General features: G+C 44.9%; 1 pseudogene; it reads right to left on the bottom strand.

Moving 5' to 3' along the window:
- Positions 1–3,305: 3,305 nt before the first annotated feature.
- LOC116758367 lies at positions 3,306–17,261 on the bottom strand (annotated as a pseudogene).
- Positions 17,262–17,514: the final 253 nt, after the last annotated feature.

Consider the following 17,514-nt stretch of genomic DNA (forward strand, 5'->3'; position numbering starts at 1 on the left):
CCATCCCCATACTTATGTATGGGAGAGATAAGAGTTTGTATCAGGGAAGCCATAGGTACTGCCTGCTTCTCAGACAGAGAGAGCCAGGAATTATAAACCCTGAGCCTCTGGTTGTCTTTTTGTAAGTTCCCTCGTTCTGTTAGGTGAAGCCAGCCCACCCCACAGTATTGTTGGCAGTAGACATCCCTCCTCTGTTGTAGGGGGAATACACGAAAGGTGGAGATGGTCCAACTGAACAGTCCATGCTAATCTGGTATGGACACCACGACTCTGCTTGAGCTGATTATTGCTGTGGGGAAACAAAACCCACATTACCTGATGTTCGAACTTTTCAAAGAGAATTTGGAAATCTTTTTTGTTTTGCTTCCTTTTAATAGACAATCACAGCACACTGAGGTTTGGGACTAATAGCTGGTGCGCTTGGGCAAGTTCATTTGCTTTTCTCAAGCTTGGTGCCCTCAGCTGTCCAGTGAATGGAAAGAAGGAAGGAGAGGTACTCTGTCTCAGAAGGGTTTTATGATGATTGCCTGTGATAATTCATGTAATGTTCTTATGATGGAGCCTGGCTGGCACAGAGTAAGTGATCAGTAATTGTCAGTTTTTGGTTTTTTTTCTAGACACCGCAGGAGGCACTAGGTTGGGATCCCATCTTTCTTGCCCACCTCGGTTCAGAGTTTATAGTGTCCTGTCTTCCAAGGCAGGGACAGCAGAGCCCACCCTGAGGAGAGATCCAGGGTTCAGTAGGAAGTCTCTGGATCCCCTTATATGAAGGAATGAGGGAGGCCAGAGATACTGCAAAGAATTGCCCCAAACAACATCTGCTGTGGACCTCTTCTATTGGAGGGAAAATAAAGAAAGAAGTAAAGACAAAAACCTGGAAGGAAAGAAAGGAGGAATGAAGGAGGAAGAAAGAAGGGGAGAAAAGGGAGGGGGAAAGTTAGATTTAGTAAAAACTCAAAGCATAGACCACATTGTAATTAATACACCGGAAGAGGACCTAGAATTATGATATAAGGATATAAAAAACTGCTAAGCAAAAGTCATGTTGCAGATTATAATTAATGACATGCAAAAATATTGAAGACATATTGTTAATCCTAAAAATTAGGCTATAGAATAATGTGTACTGAATGAGACTAATAGTGTATATGAATTTGCATATATCTAAGTAGAAAAACGACAGGAAGGATGGAAGGAAAGCCAACAAAATATACATGATGGTAATCTCTGGGTGACAGGATTGTGGGTGATTTTTATGTTTTGTTTTAATTGTATGAACCTCTTAAATTGTCTTCAAAAACCTGTGTAACTGTGTAATAAGACGAAATGAGAATTATTACAAATAATCATTAGGATTGTGAAGTCACTAGTTAACAGCCAAACCATGAATTTCAGAGTCTTTTTCCAAACTTCCAGCAGGTGGCGCAATGGCGATGTCAACTTCTGGCTGGGTTTCTCTCCAGTTTAACAGTCTCAGATGCTTTGCTGCTAGGTCCTGGCCCCGGGTGTCCATGAAGCAGAGGGCATTGTTGCCTGGTGGGGAGGGGCACTTGGAAGAAACCACCCAGACACAGGGGCTGCCTGCACTCAGATCCCTGGCCCAGGGTTCCATTCTTCCCACACTAGGAGAAACAACGTAATTAGAAATGCAATGACAGACTCTAGGTCCCTCCCTCCGCTTAATTTCCTCCCCATAATTTGGTCTGAGGCAAAATTCAAATTAGTCTTTTTATTGGGCATTTCTGGATTGGACTGGATTTGCAGCTCTTCCAAGCCCTGATATAAGTGAGATTTTGAGCTCAAAGATGAAAAAAAAAAGGTAATTTTCTTGTCCACAAGAAAGGTGATTTTTTTAATGAGCAGCAAACCTTGTGCGAAAAGATGATGGACATTTTAGACCACTGTCAGTCATGTGGGTGCGAGGGCAGGGAGCCTGGTACCCTGACTAACCAGCCTCCAGAGATTAAAGGGGATAGAGTCTCTCCAGGCCTGGACACCCCCAGGCGAATAAGTGGGTTACAGCCGGGGCACGGCCTTTGCCTGGTCTGGAAGGGGAACCGTCCTTAGAGGAAACAGATCCACTTCATCTTTTTGACTTTTGTTTCACATCTTAAATTGTATATCCCCAAGAAAACTACTCTGAATGGAATTCAGGGTTTAAAAAAGCTATCAGAGTCCACCAAAATGGGTCCCCATTCCACCCAGACCCACAAAGATGCACACAGGTCTGGAGACATGGAATGTTCTGGGTCCTCACTGCTATTTCTCACAGGCTCTTCAATAAGCCTCCAGTGCCCTTCTTGGTGTTGACTTCGAGAAAAAGAAGGAAGGGAGGGAGGGAAGGAGGAACAGAGTTAGGGACAGAGCTAGCAGGCTCCTCCTGCCCGGTCCCAGAAGTTTTCACTTACTGATTCTTATTCCTTTATTGTGGTACTTAACAGAGGACTTATTACTATTGTGGCCTTAACAGAGGACTGGCTTTCATGTGGCACCCATATGGGTTCTGAGTAAGTGAATCAAAGCCCTTGACATAGAGTAGCTTTCAATCTTAGACAACCCAGGCAATCAGAAGGAACCACATAAAATGATGGGGAACAGGGACCTGGCAATAACTGTATGTGTATATGCAACATCACCACACAGATGTCCATTCCTGTTCTCTCTCATTCTCTCTCTCTCTCTCTATCTCTCTGTCTCTCTCTCTCACGCACACACGCACGCACACACACACACACACACACAGGCATTCCTAAGGGTGCTAGAATAGTGAAGATTATATAACAACAGCAAGAAGATAACTAACACGTATGAGAGTATATACCAAGTAATTTAGATTCAAGTTTAAGAGCTTTGGAGTCACTCAGCCTGGGTTTGGGTCCCAGCCCTGCCACTTTCTAGTGTGATACTTTGAACAAATTACCTAAACTCTGAATCTTAGAGTCCACCTGTTAAATGATAATAAAAATGCCTACAAGTCACGGTGTTGCAGAGGGGATTCAGTGAGATCCTGCGCACAGAGCACTTAGAACAGTGCCTGGCATTGCATGGTACTCAGTAGTTGTTGGCTGTGATTATTTTCTGAAAGCATGAGGATAAAGGGGCAGTTTGAGATTGCTAAACTAGAGTTTGTCCACTCAGGGGAAATTTCATCTTGTCTAGTAACGAGACCTTTGTCACTGAAATAATTTTTTAAAGATGTTTAGTATGTTTCAAAGTATAACCCAAAGCTTTTTTCTTTTCTTTTTAGTATATGTAAAACTGAGGTAAGAAACTTTAATTATGCAGGAGATCTGTGGAAGGATTAATCATTTTAAGAGAAGAATCATTTTTCCAACAGCCCCACTGCTATGAATGATACCTTCACGAGCCTGGGCCACCTTCTCCAATGGATCCTGGGGACCAATTACTGGTCTCAACCAACCAACTTCCATTCCAGCTTGAAGGACTGCTGCAAACTGCTGAAATTCCTCCTTGGTGGATGAATAGAGAGCACCTCTTATTATGCTAGATTCCTCTGCCATAGTGTCCCGTGGGTTTATTTCAATAGGACCTCTGCTGCCAACAACTATTACTCATCCTCCATGTGACAAAAGATTCAAACCATTGCTAAGATTTACATTAGCTAACATTTCAGTAATCATATCAACTCCTTTTTCACCAAAAGATTTCTTAATTTTATCAATGTAATTAGCTCCTTTGTGATTAAACACGTGTGGGCTCCATTCTGCAAAACAACCTTTTGTCCTTCCTCAGTACCAGCTGTGCCCAAACCTTTAAGCCATAAGCTCTAGCAATCTGGCATGCTGCTATTCCAATCCCTCCACCGGCCCCGTGAACCAGAACACTTTCTCCAGCTATCACATGGGCACTGGGGAGCAGAGCTCGATGTGCAGTAAAATACAGGATCCCGACGGCAGCTCCTTGTTTCAAGTCCAGTTTTTATGGCAGTGTGTAAACAGTGTAATCGGCTGCCAGAGCATGCTCTGTGTAGTCCCCAGAGATCGTGCCGGTAGTGAAAACTCTGTCGCCTTTCTTGAAAGCAGATACACTCCCTCCAACAGATTCTATTATCCCAGCCACACCTAAGCCAGGAGTATAGGGTAGAAGTGGTTTTCTACTGTAAGTGCCAGAGCGAATATATGTGTCCACTGGGTTTATACCACACGTTTGGACCTTAGTTAGAACTTCACTCAGTATGACAATCTCTAGGTCCATCCATGTTGCCGCAAATGGCATTATTTCATTCTTTTTTTACGGCTGAGTAATATTCCGTGGTATATACGTACCATACCTTCTTTCCCGACAGTGTTGTGCATGGATTTCTCAAATGCTGAAAATGAAAATATATTCCTTAGAGAGGTCAGTATTATCTTAAAGCTACAGGGTCAGGGTAAGCCCTCTTGACCCACACAAAGGACTTTGTTTTGGCAGGAGGCAAAAAATGTTCTCTCTCCCCACAAGTAGTCTGCATGGTAAACCAGGATAAATTTGAAGTGGCTATATTTCCTTGAGTGTTGCCCCACAAATACTGAGTCATGTCTCAGAACAGCTCTCATTGGTGGGATGTTCTGGTCTCAGCCCGGATGCCAGAGGAACTGCAGGAGGGCATGAAGACTGAGCAAGCAGGCCTAGGCTCCAAGGTACCCCCAAACTCCAGAACTCCACACTCCACAGGTGCTGCCTCTCCTCTTCTGCACAGGTCCTAAACGACCCAATGCTTTTCTTGTCACAGGTTTTGAAGTGGCTATCCGGGGGACAGCTGCGTGATTAGCTAGCTGCGAGGGTTGGCATGCTATTCAGACCAGTTAACAGCCAGCACGGCAGGAGCACCGGCCAATGGAAAAGAGCCCTGGCCCCAGTGCTGGAGCAGAGGTCTAAAGAACCCCTGGGGGGCCGGGCCCCTTCTGTTGGATTGTAGGGAAATCCAGGGGACCCAGAGGACCTGGGCAGCAGGGATGCAGAGGGGCTTTTGGAGGTGGCTATTGACCAGCTGCTACAGAAGTATTTCAGCATGCTAATAACCTGTGTGGACATGCTGGTGCACCCTGGCTGAGCATCAATTCTAGGTCAAGGTGTAATGTTCAATCCCACCCTCATCTGAGCATCCCTTTGCCCATTGGCCAAATTGGGCAGCCTGTTTATAAATATGCCTCCTTTGGCAAAAGAAACCAGTGGGGAATGTATGAACCATTTAAGAAGAAATCTCTTCCCAATTCTGAAAGGACAAATCGATATCAAAATGGCACGAGGTCGGTCCTTATTCTTCTGTAGCTGATGGAGGCTAAAATATTTGGGATCCCCACCTTCTAGCTCCTGGCAGTCTGGGAGGAAGCCTATTCCCAGTAAGGATGAAAGGAGAATCCGTTAATGCGGAGAGGAATTTCTGAGGTGGTCTTGGTGAAGAATATCCCATGGGTTGTGAGCTCTTGGGGTGGGGAGCATGACAGGCTCTGTGTACCCCCAAAACAGAGGGTACCCAGTCAGCACTCAGTGAGGCCAAGTGTAAGTGTGGAACTCAGGCTTTGGGTGGAAAGCAGTGATCATGTATCTGGGGGCAAGTTTCAACAGAGGCGAGGGAGATAAGGGGAAGGAATGAGAGCTCGGAGAGAGAAGACTTGGAAACCAGCCTTTCTGGTCATGTGTATGGTCTCCAGGGGGAACAAGGCTACCAAGAGAAGTTTGTCCACATATTCTTTGAGAGACCCTGGGAGAGCAAGGCAGTTGTCCTTCGGAATTGACAAGGATGGGGGGGGTGGCGAGAGAAGAGATCACTCCACCACTGTGGTGGCCCGGGAAGAGCTGGCACAACTGGGACTTAAAGCCAGCAGGAGAATGGAACCTCACCATCCGGAAGGAGCTGTGGGCAGCAGCAACCGTGGAGACACCTTCTCTGGGCTTTGGAAGCCATCTGGGGGCTGAGAGTTCTTGGCTGGCAGCATTTTCAAGATTTCGCCTAGGGCTTCCCCCACAAAAGCTGTAGGGGATTTGAGGCAGAAACCAGAGGATCTGCGGCGGTGGGGAGGCTAGCCAGAGAAATGCCCGCTACTCCTTGTGTTTGGAGGGCATCCTCCAGTCTCAATCTTAAAGCTGCCCAGCAGACATGATCACCCCTATTTTACAGACAAGAAAGCAAAGCCCCAGAGAGGTTAAGAGGCAGCTCCGAGGTCCATCACGGTGATGCCAGGGCACGCTGCATCGCCATTCAGGTTCCCCAACTCTCAACTAGGTCCTCTTAATCGGAGTGGGATGCGAGTGCGGTGCCTGGGGTGCAATATGTAAGGAGGCGTGGTCCTTAAGAGGGAGGTGGCTGGGACACAAAATTTAAGGAGTCTGAAGTGTCTCCCCGGGTCATGTACGCGCACTGGCTGCCTTCTCAGATTTAGCCCTGGGATGCCTTTCTTGCCTCACGTACATCCAGACCTTCCTTTAATCACCTGTCTCATTCCAGGGGTGGAGGGTTTTGCCAGAGAAGCGCACTGTTGGGATTGCAAGCAAGTTTCCCTGGCCCCGCATGCTTGCTGAGCAAGCCTGGGGCTTCCCCACAGGCTACATGCTCACTGAGAAGTTGCCTAGAATCTCAATCTGTTCCTGCAGTGAGGAGAGGGGGAGAGGGGGAGAGTGTTGCCACCAGATATGCCGGGCACCACAAACAAACAACAAGAAAGATGCATGTGCTCAACGGAGCTGAATTTTAATTGATACTTTCCTCAAACAGTGGTTCTGAACCAACGTCCCTCAGCCCCCAAAGATGATGAAGGGGGTGCGGCTTAACGCCACAATTAACAGACAACCCCACAACAAATACAGTAAACATTAATCACATTAAATATTGAACGCAGACCCTGGTACGCTTGAAAAGCAATGGGTTTTTTAAATTTTATTTTTACAGAAGACAAAGCGATGATTGTGGAGGAATTATTCTGATGTCAGTGCTGAAGGGAAAATAATGTAACATTCTGGAATTTATATAAAATTACAGCTTTGTTGTGTTTCACACTATATATAGTAATTTAATCATTTGCAGCTGATTAATTTCAGTGAAGGAAAATGTAGCATTATGCATCCCTAATGGAGTTCCAAGGTTTGAATTCTAATCGTGAGTTGGGAACAGTTTAAGTCTAAATTAGCAATTAGCTTGGGCAAGGGACATTTAGCTTAAAATGGAGTCATCTATTGACATGTACTGAGTCAACAAGAGAGCAGGAAGGAAAATCACCAGAAAAGTGCTTGCCACAGAACACTCTTTGCTGGGTTAATAATTATAATTCCATACATTAGCAGAATGCAGTTGCACTTTAGAAAACATCTTCTTGTACATTTATCTCGTTTGCTTTGGTCTTCATAAGTCTGTGAAGTGGGTATTTGTGCTCCATTGTACAGTGAGGAAACTGAGGCTCAGAAGAATTAAGGTCACAGTGAGGAAGAACATATATTGTGGCAGGAGTTGAACCCCAGTGTTCCAGTTTCAAAGTCAATATTCGTTCTACCTCACGGTAGTTTCTGGGGAAATTTGCTCTACCTTGAGATTCTCCAGAGGGAAGTGCAAAGGTAATAACAATGTTAAATAAAAGTGAAAAAAAATAAAAATAAAAGTGAACCTTGGGCTTCCCTCATGGCGCAGTGGTTGGGAATCTGCCTGCCAATGCAGGGGACACGGGTTCGGGCACTGGTCCGGGAGGATCCCACAGCCGCGGAGCACCTAAGCCTGTGAGCCACAACTACTGAAGCCCACGTGCCTAGAGCCCGTGCTCCACAGCAAGAGAAGCCACCGCAATGATAAGTCTGCGCACCACAACGAAGAGTAGCCCCAGCTCACCACAGCTAGAGAAAGCCCACGCGCAGCAACGAAGACCCAATGCAGCCAAAAATAAACAAATAAAATAAATAAATTTATTAAAAAAACAAAAAAAAGTGAACCTTGACGAAACTCTCACTGTGTATCCAGCTCTGTGCTAAGCACTTTACGGGTATTAGCTCAGTTAATCTTCAAACACACCTTCAAGGGAGGTACCATTAATATCCCCATCTACAGATGAGGTTCAGATGGGTTAGGTTTCTTGTCCAGGGATGCAGTTGGGATTACATAGATGAGATTCTACCAGAAAACTACTAGAGCTAATCAGTGAATTTGGTAAAGTTGCAGGATACAAAATTAATGCACAGAAATACCTTGCATTCCTATACACTAACAATGAAAGATCAGAAAGAGAAATTAAGGAAACAATCCTATTCCATTCACCACTGCAACAAAAAGAATAAAATACCTAGGAATAAACCTACTTAAGGAGGTAAAAGACCTATACTCAGAAAACTATAAGACGCTGATGAAAGAAATCAAAGATGACACAAACAGGGCTTTCCTGGTGGCTCAGTGGTTGAGAGTCCGCCTGCCGATGCAGGGGACACGGGTTCGTGCCCTGGTCCGGAAAGATCCCACATGCTGCGGAGCAGCTGCGCCCGTGAGCCATGGCCACTGGGCCTGCGCATCCGGAGCCTGTGCTCCACAACAGGAGAGGCCACAGCAGTGAGAGGCCCGCGTACCGCAAAAAAAAAAAAAAAAAACAATCAAAACATTCCCTAACACCATACACAAAGATAAACTCAAAATGGATTAGAGACCTAAATGTAAGACTGGACACTATAAAACTCTTAGAGGAAAACATAGGAAGAACACTCTTTGACATAAATCACAGCAAGAACTTTTTTGATTCACCTCCTAGAGTAATGGAAATAAAAACAAAAATAAACAAATGGGACCTAATGAAACTTAAAAGATTTTGCACAGCAAAGGAAACTACGAACAAGATGAAAAGACAACCCTCAGAATGGAAGAAAGTATTTGCAAATGAATCAATGGACAAAGGATTAACCTCCAAATATATAAATAGCTCATGCAGCTCAATATTAAAGAATAAACAACCTAATCCAAAAATGGGCAGAAGACCTAAATAGAGATTTCTCCAAAGACATACAGATGGCCAAGAAACACATGAAAAGCTGCTCAACATCACTAATTATTAGAGAAATGCAAATCAAAACTACAATGAGATATCACCTCACACCAGTTAGAATGGGCATCATCAGAAAATCTACAAACAACAAACGCTTGGGAGGGTGTGGAGAAAAGGGAACCCTCTTACATTGTTGGTAGGAATGTAAATTGATACAGCTACTATGGAGAACAGTACAGAGGTTCCTTAAAAAACTAAAAGTAGAATTACCATATGACCTAGCAATCCCACTACTGGGCATATAGCCAGAGAAAAAACCATAATTGAAAAAGACACATGTACCCCAATGTTCATTGCAGCACTATTTACAATAGCCAGATCATGGAAGCAACCTAAATGCCCATTGACAGATGAATGGATAAAGAAGGTGTGGTACATATATACAATGGAATATTACTCAGCCATAAAAAGGAATGAAATTGGGTCATTTGTAAAGACGTGGATGGATCCAGAGACTGTCATACAGAGTGAAGTAAGTCAGAAAGAAAAAAACAAATATCATATATTAACGCATATATGTGGAACCTAGAAAAATAGTACAGATGAACTGGTTTGCAGGGCAGAAATAGAGACACAGATATAGAGAACAAACGTATGGACACCAAGGGGGGGAAGCAGTGGGGGGTAGGGGTGGTGGGGGGATGAATTGGGAGATTGGGATTGACATGTATACACTAATATGTATAAAAGGGATAATTAATAAGAACCTGCTGTATAAAAAAAAATAAAATAAAATTCAAATAATAAATAAATAAAAATTTAAAACCCTCGCTCTCGGGCTTCCCTGGTGGCGCAGTGGTTGAGAGTCTGCCTGCTGATGCAGGGGACACGGGTTCGCGCCCTGGTCCGGGAAGATCCCACATGCCGTGGAGCGGGTAGGCCCGTGAGCCACGGCCGCTAAGCCTGCGCGTCCGGGGCCTGTGCTCCGCAACGGGAGAGGCCACAACAGTAAGAGGCCCGTGTACCGCAAAAAAAAAAAAAAAAAAAAAAACCCTCGCTCTTTACCCTAATACATAGCTCCTCTCAAAGATGGCTCTTAAATGCCAGGTTAAGGTGTCTTGATCTTGTAGACCATCAGGGCTTTGGTGTGTTTGGTTGTGAAGGCACATTTTGGAGAAGAAACGAAGCAGAGCCCCTCTGCTTCATACCCATTCCCCCTTCTCCACCCTGCTCTGTGCCAGGAAGAAGAAACTGGGGGAATCTGCTGAGTTTGGCCAGTGGGAGCAATGGCGGGAGATAGGAGGGAGAGAGGTGCATGGGGCCGGAGTGTTTATTCTTCTGGTTTCCTCAGTACAGAGATGCCATGAGCTGGCTGTGTCCCTCACCCAGAGGTCACGGCTCCCATCAAGTGGCTACACTGCCCTCTTTGTGTCCAGGCTTAATAATGCCCCCTCTCCTTGTCCCTTCAGGCCCAAGGTGGTCATGGTGTCCACTTTTACCAGCCTCAGGGCACTGCCTGTCCTTTCTTGAAGTTTCCCTGCTGCCGGCCCTTCCTCTGACCAATGAACGACGTAGAGAAGACCTGCTCCCAGTACAACCAGGCAGAGATTGTTTTCAAGGAACTGGACACAGGAGAGGTGGAAGAAAGGAAGTCATTCAGTATTTTATTTAAGCACCCAAAGAAAGTCAGGACAGGAGTAAAGAGCCATAGCCGTGTTACACCCTTCAAGCAAATAGAAGCGTAGGTGGCGTGTCTCTAGATCCTCTCATCTCTTTGCTCATGCAAACTGCTGACTCCTTGTGCCATCCCCGAATATCAGGGCCCTTTGGATGCAATGACACAAACTCAATTTAAATTGACTTAAGGACTTCCCTGGTGGCACAGTCGTTAAGAATCCACCTGCAAATGCAGGGGAGTTCGATCCCTGGTCCGGGAAGATCCCACATGCCGCAGAGCAACTAAGCCTGTGTGCCACATCTACTGAGCCTGCGCTCTAGAGCCCACGTGCCACAACTACTGAGCCCACATGCCACAACCACTGAAGACCACGGAGCTAGAGCCCGTGCTCCGCAACGAAGAGTAGCCCCCACTAGCCGCAACTAGAGAAAGCCACACAGCAATGAAGATGCAACACAGCCAAAAATTAAAAATAAATAAATAAATTGACTTAAACCAAAAAAGTGAACTTATTGGTTCATGGATTGAAACTGAGGAAAAAAATAGAGTGGATCTGGGCTCAGGGAAGCCGGGGTCCAGGACTTCCAACGCCAGGAGGATCCGCCCTTCCTTTTTTATTTTCTCTCCCTGAAAACTGTCTTTACTCTCTGACAAATGCAGCCTTGTCAGTGATGGCGATTGACAGAAACAAAATTAAAACCCTACCATTCAGATCAGAACTGGTGATTTGGAGTGAAATTCACTGAATCAGTCAGAGTCCCAGCAGGAAGCAGAATTTCTCAGATGGTTTAATTAAGGAGATTTTTAATAAAGGGACTCTTTGTAGCGGTGTGGACAGCATTCAGTATACAAACAAGAAATATTAGAAACTAACACACTATTGTAAAGCAATTACACTCTAATAAAGTTGTTTAAAAAAAAAAAAAAGAGGGCTTCCCTGGTGGCGCAGTGGTTGAGAGTCCGCCTGCCGATGCAGGGGACACGGGTTCGTGCCCCGGTCCGGGAAGATCCCACGTGCCGCGGAGCGGCTGGGCCCGTGAGCCATGGCCGCTGAGCCTGCGCGTCCGGAGCCTGTGCTCTGCAACGGGAGAGGCCACAATAGTGAGAGGCCCGCGTACTGCAAAAAAAGAAAAAAGAAAAGAAAAGAAAAGAAATATTGAAGCACCCAGACTGGATGAGGAGGAAGCTATTACCATGGTGCTGGGGCCAAGGAGAGCTGCACCGTGGAGAGTTACCAGGTGGGGACTCACGTGATCAGGGATGCAGGTACTGACAGAAATGAGGGCTGAAGCAGGGGGGTTGGGACACCCTGACCTCTCTCTTCTCCTGCCCTTGGATGTCTGGCCAGTAACATACTCCCATGGGCTGCACCTAACCAGAAACCCAATTGCAAGGGAATTCAGGTGGTTCAGGGTTCAGGGTCAGCCTCCCAGGGTGACAAAATAGAACAGTTAAGGCAGAAAGTGGAATTCAGGGGACAAAGAGAGAGTAACTTGCATGTTCATCTTGTACCTTTGCAAGAGTTCGAGGATTGGAAAAGTGAACATACTTAAGAGTGTTTCAGTTTTAAGAGAATTTCCTAAGAATTTCAACTTCAATGAAATAATTGACTCAAGCAGTGATCATCCACAGATGCTAAAATCATTGAGCAACATTTTGGTTGGCCATCAGGAGGTTTACATGATCTCAGAGTGTCCTCCCAAAGAGCCCTTGTTAATTACAAAAGGGAAGGTATCTTCACAATGGAGAGATCTGCCAGAGAGCTGCTTAATGAAGCCATCAAACTTAGCATCACTCAGCGATCAAGGGACACGATGACACTATGTGCCTTCTCGTGAGATGCAACGGGAAACACACAACCTCACCTTTGTCGTGTTCTTGCCAAAATGTTTAAGCTGAGTCTAATCCAGAGGAAATGACCAGATAAGTCCAGATCACAGGGCACTCTTTAAAACAGTCAATGCCCTGAACAGCGGCAACCACGAAACACAGGGCTAAACAGAAAAGAGTGCTGCACACAACTTGGATGAATCTCACAATGTTGATTGAGCAAAACAAGCTAGGTTCAAAACGTGTACGTAAAACATGGTTCTATTTACATACAGTTGGAAGACAGACAAAACCCATTTAGGTATTAGGAGTCAGGATAGCGGTTTCCCTCCTGGCGTGATGTGAGGAAGGGCACCCAAGAGAGAATTCCAGGGTGCTGATGATATTGTTTCTTATCGCAGTGCCTGTTACAGGCGTTTATTCACTTTGTGAAAACCTGTTGTAATGAGTACACTCTGCGTGTGTGTGTGTGTGTGTGTGTGTGTGTATTAGGGAGAGAGGTAACATTAATGTGGCAAAATACCACCAACTGACGAATCTAGGTGAAGGATCTATGAATATTCATTATTCATTATATTGTGTTTTACCTGTTCTCTAGGTCTGAAATTTTCCAAAATAAAAAGTCGGGGGGAAAACAGAAATGGTTTCAAATTATTTTTTAAATGTTCCACGATGTATAAATGGCCGGCATATTATTCATCAGCAATGTCCTCTACAGTGAGTTCACATTATTCACACACTTATTTAAATATAAGCAAACTGTTCACACTTAGCTAAAATAAAGCAAAGAACAGAAAACACAGCTAGTTTGCATTTATTTTGATTCCTAAACACAAGCCAAATATCTCGTCTGGTGCTCATGTACAGAAATAGCAACCTATTCCCATGTTCACAGAAAAACTGCTGTGTTGGACATATTACGTTATGGCTTGGGATCCACAGAACCATACCAATGGGGTTTTGAATTCTCAAGGGTTAGTTTAATGGCAGGTAATCTTTAGTATGCTCACTGAATTTAGAAACCAACCAACTTAAGCTGTGACATCACTGGAAATGTTGACCAATATTAGAACCTTGTTTTTCCTTTAACAGTCTTGTTGGGGTAGAAGGAGGAAGAAAATTCAGCTCCCCATCCTCTGGTGTTTTCAGGCCCAGGCATGGACAGAAAAATCTCAGAAGAAGGCAGATAAAAGAAGAAAAGAGGGAGAAGCTCTATCTGTTTTAATCCACCTCTGTTCCAAAATAGCACACTAGCCAGAAGCCAGCAGAAGCTCCAATGTAGAGAGCAGTACACATGGAAGCAATGGTTCTTGCTCTCAAAGGTCATCATCGCATAATCCTTATGTATCCCTCCTGTCCTCATCCCTTTAGCCGCCAAAGCTTACGGAGAGCAAGCACTGTGACCTCTTGGCACCTGGGTCTGAGGAAGAGGCAGGATCTGCTCCACTGTTCAATCTTCCAACGCCAACGTAATAGACACCTTTGGTTCAGCCCAACTGCCAATTATCTGTGAACCACTGCCTAGTACACTGTTGGAACATAGTAGATGCTCATTAAATATTTGTTAAATAAATGAATGAGCTGTGGAGAGAAAGGCTGCAGAAGAGGCTGAAGGAGTGGTTTTCATGGAAGATTCTATGCAACTTGGAGGGATTTTTGCCCACCTCTGCTTAAAATTCAGTTCTTGATTCCTTGAGGATGCCAACCTGGGATAAGTAGAGACATACCCTTGGCATTTGTAGGGGATGGAGGCTCTGGCAGCATATGAGAGAAAAAGTCAGTGAAATTGCCAACTGCAGGGCTTGAGACTTCTCAGCCTCTGTAATCATGTGAGCCAATTCCATATATATATAAAACATATATGTAAAACGTAGAGATTTGTTATAAGAAATTGGCTCACGTATATACACATACACACACCTCTGTAACTTTAACTCAGTATTTCCTCCATTTTTTAATGTGTGTGTATATATTTATCTGTGAGTGTATGTGCGTGTGTGCCTATGTGTGAGTACAATATTATCATATTCTGTTTTTCTGAAGAACCCAGACTATGCACTTAGATCACACAATTGTATGATAAACACCCCTGGTTGCCTGCCTACCAAGTTTCCTGAGACCCCCCCACTTCCCCTTGCTAGAAGGACCCACCTCTCACAATAGAGACTCAAAATGGCAAACACTCCCCTTCCCAGCTCCCATTACATTCAGGCACTGGTGTGCAACCCAAACCCTGCCACGTGAACCTAAAGGAGAGTTTGCCGGTGGCTACGGGGAAAGAATTTCTTTCCTGAAAAAGGAGCCACCCAGGAGGAAATGTTTTCCTCCAACTCTGTGGAGAGTTGCATATGCCCAGTGCCAGAAACCGCAGTAACATCCTGCCATCAGGAGGGAGACATTGCCTTTGTACTGAGCAAAACAGAGCAGAAAGAAACAAAACGTCAGAATTCGTAAGAATACTGTAGAGCTGCTGAATTAACCAATCCAGAAATCACCCTGCCTCCAGATTTCTTATGTGAAATAATAGACATTCTTATTGTTTAAGTCCTCTTTAAAGAGAAGTCTGCTTCCTGCACCCAAAAGCATCCTAATCTAATTAACTGATTTTTTTTTCCCTGTAAGAGCTCACATCAAAGGAGGTCTGTTTATCCAGTCAAAGGTATACTTATAGGTTCATTTAGTACGCTCCTTTATTTACAAATAGTCCAGTGAAATGAGAAATATATTTATATATCTACACCCATATTCACTCTTCATCCTTCCATCCCTCCATCCCTCTGTCCATCTCTTAATCTGTCTATCTATCTGTGAGTTCCATGGTCAGAAAAGCCTGGGAAGCTGTGATTACTGCATACTTCTGCAGAATCACCATCAACATTAACGTATTAGAGCCGTTGAGAAGTTCTATAGAGAAGAACTTCCTTTACCTCAGTATTTCCTTGATTTTTTGTTTGTTTTTTAATCACCTAACCCTTCTTTGAGCACACATTTTAACAGCAACCCAATTTTGGAAACGTGCACGTGACTGCAAGACTATCCCTCTCCTAAGATCACACACACATTGTAAGAGGACAATTGTTCCCTCTGAAAGCAACACTTGTTATTCTGAAGCACTGAAGCGAAACCTCCAGCACACTTGGAATTTGTTTAGCAGATGTTTACAGGTAGCTTGATGTTAATTTCTAAACAAGAGATATATTTCTGGGCTTGACTTATTGTTCATGATTCACAACCACATTCTAGGAACCTCCAATCTCGCCCATCATCCTGCTTGAGCTAACCATATCTGACACAAACAGTTCCCATTCATGGTGGCCCCATCCCATTTACACCATCCGCAGTCCAAGAGGCAATCTTGTGCTTGTGTTTTAACATAAACTTCACATCACATGCATACTAACACTACTTCATGAGCAAGGAATTACCACGTCTGGTTCATTGACATTTACATCTGGGAACCATTTCAATCAGATTAATCCGTTTATCTAAATAATTTTCCACTCACTTCACAGCATCAGAACTCACCAATACATTTTCTACAGATGCTTCCAACCTTCCTTTTTGTAGACTGAGGTGCAAGATTCATTATTACCTGGAGTTCTGCAGGCTGGACCCTTATCAGGGTGTAAGGGAGACCACATAATAATCTCTATCCCATCAGAGTTTTAGAAAAGGGAAAAGAGTAGGGCAGATGGAGGTGTCATTGTCAGCCTCTTCCCGATAGCGCTGCTGGAGAAAGTGGCTTAGATGTGCAGTAACAATAGGCTTTGTGTTAGGACAGGCAGCTTATACTGCAGTAACAGCTCAGGAATGTTGCTGGCTGATAAAAACAAAGGTTTATTTCTGGTCCCCATTACATGTCCACTGTGGGCCGGCTGAAAGTCTGCTCCATGGCATCTTCACTCAGGAACCCAGCAGTTAGACCACTGCCAATCCTGGTGGCAGAGAGGAAAATGCGAGAACGGCAAGCCTCACACCGACTCTCAGAGCTTCCACCCAGAGGTGACCACATCACTTCTGCTCACGTTTCATTGGCCACATGGGAGCTCCATTACCACAGGCGCCCTAAGCCTGAGCCCCAGAGCAAGACAGATGTGTTCCCCGAGACCAAGCATCCCTGGAAAAGCCACAGGCTTCATCCCACTGCCAGGTTTAACCTTCGGCAAAGAGCAAAGCCACACATATGCTCTCTGCAGACAGGCAGATCCCAAAGAGAGTGGACGATGGGGGTAAACTGCTTAACTGCCCAGTCAGGCAAAAACAGTCAAATCACAATACGACTTTTGCAAAACAGGTTTTCCACTTACTCATTGTCTTTCAGTTTCAAGTTCTCAGTTCACTCTTGAGCCCTTTCTTCTTCAAGTTCTCCACTTTATTCTTTGTTTGCTTTCCCGTCATTCTAGCCTGTTTCATCCTCCTCCAATAAGAACCATGAATCCCACTCTACTGCTGGATGCCCATCTACCTGAACCAATAATCCAACGCCTGAGTTTCGAACAGAAAAACTTGATGTTTAGATCAGTCTGAGAAAGGTTTGTCCATGACTCGCCACCAGAGGCTTCCTACGGAAACACTGAGCAAGTAGATGAATGAAGAGACACCGTCCAGTGCCCAGTATAGTAGGGGCTCCTTCAATGTGAGTTTCCCATCTTCGGCACTTTTGCTGATTCCAGTCCCCCCTCGTGGCAAGCTCTTTCCTTTGAGCTCTTTCCTTATCCAAATTCCAACAATTCTTCCAATGTCAAGCTCAGGTCTCACCTCCCCTGGGCACATTCGCACCTTGACAACCAGTGGCGACCCATAGCGATGCTCTGCCTACATCCCTGTGCTGCTACTTGGAGCTCAAGATCTCATCTGACTTCCGTGTATGATGACTTGATTCTACAAGTTACCTTGAAGCTCTCGGAGGGTGGGGGCAATGCCTTCTATGCCCCCTGCGTCCCTGACCACACCCAGCCTAACGCAAGGCACAGAGCAGCCTCGTGATAAATAGTTCCTGAAACAGCTCGATGCAGACGTTCTGCAGTGTGGTTGGCAGGGTCTGCTCCCACTGCA

This window comes from Phocoena sinus, chromosome 8 (assembly GCF_008692025.1).
Source record: "Phocoena sinus isolate mPhoSin1 chromosome 8, mPhoSin1.pri, whole genome shotgun sequence".
Lineage (NCBI taxonomy): Eukaryota > Metazoa > Chordata > Mammalia > Artiodactyla > Phocoenidae > Phocoena > Phocoena sinus.